Raw genomic sequence first — 6,195 nt, 5'->3', positions numbered from 1 at the left:
AAGCTTAAGAACCACCATCCCCTCCACTTTAATGCAGAATGTCGACCTTGTCGAAATGTACGAGGATGCACTCAGGATCCCGCGATTTTTGCTCCTTAGAGACAAACCGACACGCGGGGATTTAATGTTCCCGAGGAGGTCCTGCACAACAGGTTCACGCGCGCGGCGAACCAACCCCCGCAACTTCTTTCAAGTTAGCCCCATTTTGATCCTGAAGCTTTTACCCACCCACACTGCGCACCTATAGTTTTGGTTTTTCTGCTGAGGCAGTGGTCGTTGAAATAGGATTCATCGGACATTGGACAAGTGTGCGCATAAAAACTAGGGGTGTTGGGCTTATCTCTGGTTTTTTTAAGCATGGGGGTTGGTAAGAAAGTATCCTTCGTCCAACCCTTTAATGCGAGTGTTTTGTTACTTTTTATGCAAGAGAAACTTGTCTAGGAGCTAAAGTACGTTTTCTAGACCACATGACGTCCTGTAACAATTGTTGGTAATAAGCGTAATTGATGGGTGCTTGGGGCGTGTATTTTGAAGATTTGTAACAATGCTACTGCTAAATCAAATATAAGGGTTGAAGATGTTTACCACTTTAATAATCATACTAATTTGAACTACTTGTGTCTGCCGTATTTACTTCCTTTTTATTCTCACTCTTGCGTACATAAAAATGTCACAAGAGACATTAAATAGTAAGTTAGGGGCTCTTTTAATTCAAATCGAGAAATGTTCACGGTTCGTTACCGATGATTTTATGATACCGTAGTTCCCTTATCTAGAACATTGCTCCTCATTAATCATTACTCTGTATGCAGATGAAGGTATGTACTTCTCTTCTAAAACGTAACAACTGACATTCAGCGTCCTTTATAACAGTTGCAGCTTGTGGAAATAGTGGCGGAAACTTGAAATTTTAATAAAAATCAGATCACCCCAAGAGCAACTGTCATTCCGACCTTCTGATGCGGAACTGCGTGTGATGTGGGGTTCCTTCCAGATCTGCTCTAAATTTCTTTATCCGCATTGTCCCTTGTACAATTTTATCCGGCTTTCAACACAAAACTGGCAGTGCGTTATGGCAAATCAATATAAAAACACCTGGTCTTGGTTTCTTACGTAACAGTCCGTCTTTCATACCAGTCTGCAGTTTTCATTGTAAGAAGAACATAAAAGGATGTGTGTTCCACAGTGAAAATTCCACCAGGATCGTGGCAGGATGTTGGTGAGATGATGGAGTCATGCAGTGACATTTCATTGTGGAAAAGTAGATGCACAAATAAGAAAAGGACCACGGTATATCTTTGTCTACAGCATGCAAAGGTCTTTAGAACTTGGGTAGTCTGACGGCTGAAGAGAGAGGCGAGCACGCGCCGTTGCATTTCCGTGTGGACCTACATATCATTATCTCACGTCGGAAATTTTACTTGGGCCCATTGTCTGCATTGAAATTATTATCATCAAATTATTTTCCTTGTTATTTACGACGGTTCTGAATCACTCGAGGGATGTTGTCAACGTTCCAAAATCAAAGACAATATGTTTTCTTCTCAACATAATTAGTGCCAAAATGATCGTTATAAAATGAGGCGCTGATGAATCTCAATTTAGTTTGAATGCCCCAATAAAAAGACAACACGGGATGCAGAATTTAGGCCAAAAGTCTATTCAATTTTCGTTTCGAGAGCGACACACTCTATTTAGCACCTAATTTACTTTTTTACCTGCCACAGACGCCAACAAGATCACACCCAAAAGATGCTAATCACAATTTCAAATTCCAACGTTACAAGCTTTAACTTGAACCCTTTTAAAGGAATTAATTTAGCTATTATTAGAAGAAAAAAATTATTCATTGAAATGTAGGTTTCTATTGTTGTAATACAATATAAGTAAGGAAAACAGAAACTAACTCTATTTGTCCGTTAAAAATGACTTAAGCTGAAACAGTTAAGGCTACCAAAATTTTAACAAACTCGGAATGTTTGTGAGTTTGCTAGAAATAAAAAAACATTCAAAGTTTGTAAAATATTTAAATACAGGCTGTCCCAAAAGTACCGCCTTTCCTTGAAGGTGAAGGTGAAGGTGAAGAAGAGAGTACTGAAAAATAGTTAAAAAAATTTAATATCTACTTCTACGGTGACTCCAAAAATGCTTGAGCGCGTTCACGAAAATATCGTTAAAAGAGCCAACGCATGTTTAGACGCAAATGGGCAAAATTTTGAACATTTATTTTAATAAAATTATTTTGCTTGAAGTGTTTGACTGTTGTGTTACATCTCAAGCTCATCAAAATAGATGCCTAGGTATTCACTAATACAATGCTACTACGTATTTCTAGGTAGAAGTAATTCTCAGGTTACAGTGTTGCCTTTTTATATTTTGAAATTGGGTATATTTCCTAAATGAAGGGTCAGGATTTTTTAAAAATATTTTTTCAGCACTCTATTACATCCCTAAATGACGTGCCTTCAAGGAAAGGCGGTACTTTTGGAACATCCTGTATAACATGGATTCCTTATTTTTGATTATTTCTTTAAAAAATGGTACCAGATAAACAGTTGTTGAAAAGAAGCTTTTACATTCGAAAACACATTCCAAAGCAAACTAGATGAAAATCATTATGTTCCACACTGTAACAAGTCGTAGTTGCTATGGTTTTTCTGGCTTTTATATCGGTTAAATTTGAAACGTCAAATAGGGTAAATATTTATGTGTCAAAATTTAATCGCTTCTTTATAAAATGTATTTGTTCATTATAATTCAGGAAATAATCATTCCAAATACCCCGCGTGCATGAAAATAACCTGATTAAATTTTGACGTTTTTTGTCGCAACGTTTTGCTTAAAGAAATATTTCTCGTAAATTTTCCACCCAAAATCCCTCGTGCAACGCACTCGGGATTTTGTTACGTGGATATTTCTAAGCAAAACATTTTGACAAAACGTCAAAATTTAATCGGTTATTTTCATGCACTTGGGATATTACTGTTGATTATTTCCTTCATGTGTTTAGCAACCAATTGCGTGACAAATATTAACCAATCAAAACGAGAAAACAAAAAATAACCCGATAAAATTTCTCTAAAATGCACATGTGCAATAATCTGATAAAAAATGTCGGTTTGGTTTCATTCTATTCAGGAAATAATCAGCCGTATACCCCTCGTGCAAAATTTTAATATCGGAAATTTTTTTGCTAATGAACTCAAACATCCATAAATTATTCGGTCAGAAGACCAATTAAAATCAAATAAAATCCCTCGACTTCGTCTCGTGCTCTTATTTGCTAATAATTGGTCTTCTGACCTCATGTATGGATGTTTTCGTTCATTATCAAAAAAATTTCCGATAAAAAATTTTGCACTTGGGATATAATATGTGATTAATTCCCGCGTGGGGTGTTCAGCCAATCAGAGCGCTTGCTTTCATCCCATCAAAAATGTTTATCGCGGATAAATCGTCTTGCTACTCTGTCATCTGTCAAAAACGATTAAAATTGCTTGTTACTCCTGTCAGATTCTCAAATTATTTTTAATAATTGTGTTTTTAATATCTAATTGTAGGTAATTAACGCTAAAGTTTGTATTCTGGAATTAATCTTGCCAAAAATAACACGACCTAATTTTTTATATCTGATAAATTTCCCAATTTTCACTTAAACATTTTTGCTTTAGACAATTTTACTCGTTGAATTTGGGCATTTTTATTCAAAGGTTAAACCCTCGAGCTAAAACTCTTGCAAAAAGTTTTCGTAAAATTGAGAAATTTATCCGATAAAAAATTAGGTCTTGTTATTTTACCTTCGATAAAAGACGCTTTTCTGAACCTAAATGGTTTCTCTGCACCTCGACGGTATTAATTTTGTCCTGTCGTCGAGTTCACCACTCCTGCGAAAAGCAGCGTGAAGCCTCGGATGCAGTGACCTGGAGCACGCACAACAAAAACCCTGTTCACATTTGCTAGCCAGCAGATTTAATATCAGCCGACAAGAAAAAATCCCAAGGCTTACAAATTAGACGCAGGTGTACACGCCAGATTTCCTTCGCACAATTAATTTGTTTATAGTAAAATGCTCAAAGTGATCCAGCCTAATAAATAACGTGGTTGCATGCCTCACTGCTTTATGATGCTAATTATTCTGCTTGAGAGCTCCGCATATGTTGAAATTAAAATTCGGGCGTCAACTGCCGCGAGCACCGTCGTTTTCGGTACATTACATCAACCATAAACGAATTTGAAACACCTACAATTAAGAGCCATGTTAGTTTAGGGAAAGAGTTAATTCGCTTAATTTGTGACATATGTGATTTCGATTATGAGGTGCACCCGTCCACTTCTGTTATTAATACATTAAAGCGTGGACGCCACGTGGTCTAGAAAAGCTCACTCTCAACATTTATTGTTGTGGATAGTTAACGGCATGACTGGTTCACAAATTACGCTTTGGGGACATTGCCAACCATATTGCAATTAATAACTTATGTCATAAAGCTGTAGCGATAGCCGACCCAATTATTTTAGAACTAATTCAGCACTCCCAACAAGAACAAATTGCGGGGAGCCGGTCGCTAATTATTGTGATAGGAACACATCTGCACATATTTCACAAACCAATCTTTCACCGTCCAAATGATAAGTAACAATTGTCTGTACTTTAACGTGCGCAATATTCTCGGTGGGAAGACTTAATCTGCACCTTTGCAGTGATTTTTTTAGTCAAGAATAAGTTATGATGTTGGCAAACAACGGGTCCGGGCCATGTGTTGCAAAGAAGTTGTGTCCTCATTGAATTCTTGCAACGTATTTACTTTATGCACATCAACGGTCATGGTTATAATCCGCAAATAATGAGGGAAATTGACTATTTAGCGCTCATACCTGGTTTCTTACACATTGTGCAGGGACCGGCCAATTATATTCTCATGTGCGTTCACAAACGACCAGGACTGGAAAATAACGAGATGAGAAACTTACTTTCAGAACTGACCAAACCACATGGTTTTCAAAAACGAATTTAATTACCTCACTGGCCAGGAAGTCGCAAAACTGGTTTGTAAATTGTAAATGTTTTCAAGAATCATTGAAGGCAAAATTTCTTTGATGAATTTGAACAATGTAAAGTAATTTTGTGGCAGATGTAGTAGTGTATTGTGTAGGAATGTTTTCCAAGTGTCGAATTTTCAGTGGGTGTACTAACCTCAATATCGACTATAAAACAAGCTGTAAGATCCACCCCTTATAAAAACACTGTATTTTTGGGTTACTTTCATGATTGGTCATAAACGCGCTCAGGGTTATGTACATGACGTCATATCGAAGTTTTATAAGCAATTACGGGATTGGGGTTGCAGGAAAGGTTCTTTTTGACGCACTGGCTTTAATAAATAACAATCTGTCACCTGTTAAAGTTGCATAGAAATATCGATTTGTTTGTTCACCACTAGTATTGTTGATTTAATGGACTCTACACTCAGAGTAATTGAAAATAATAATGGAAGGATCCCATAAATGTGTATGTGACGTTGTGACGTTTATTAACAGTAGCGTATTAGCGGTAAATTAAAATTGTTTTATTATACACAATAAAGAAAAATCCATAATTTAATAAACTGAAAATTTATAATTTAACAAATAGGTACAAGGTACAAGGATAACTTTTTGCAAATTAATATTTGGCCCCTTGTTTATAAATAACGTTTTGTAACCTTCGGTTCATTAATAATACTGCGCCACTGATTTTTTACAAGATTACAATAGAAAAATAATTATGTAAACTGTTCCGTGGATGCAACTGTACAATTTTTACGAATGGTAACTATTTTAAACATTTAATTAAAACTAGCAAATTTATTGCTCTTAATTGTTTTAAAACCAACAAAAATGTTATTTTTTTCTAATTGTTAAGCAGAATTGAAATAGATAAAAATATTCAAATTGACAAAAAATTTCAGTGATATTATCTCAAAGGCTTGTTTTTGTAGCCTATGACACAGAAAAAAATGCTTTCATAAGAAAGAATGCATCATTAAAAATGTAAGGTGCAATTAAAAATTTTAAAGTAGGCGTGGCCAGAGGCGGCTGAGGGCGAGGTAGTGACACAAAAACATGTTCTCATACGTACTGTGGGTTTTCCTTTTTTACCAAAATGAATAAACTCCAATGAAAACAAACGGTGCTAATGGGTAGCTGTTGTACTTA

This window comes from Tenebrio molitor, chromosome 7 (assembly GCF_963966145.1).
Source record: "Tenebrio molitor chromosome 7, icTenMoli1.1, whole genome shotgun sequence".
Classification (NCBI taxonomy): domain Eukaryota; kingdom Metazoa; phylum Arthropoda; class Insecta; order Coleoptera; family Tenebrionidae; genus Tenebrio; species Tenebrio molitor.
Note: the sequence above shows the minus strand (reverse complement) of the source record.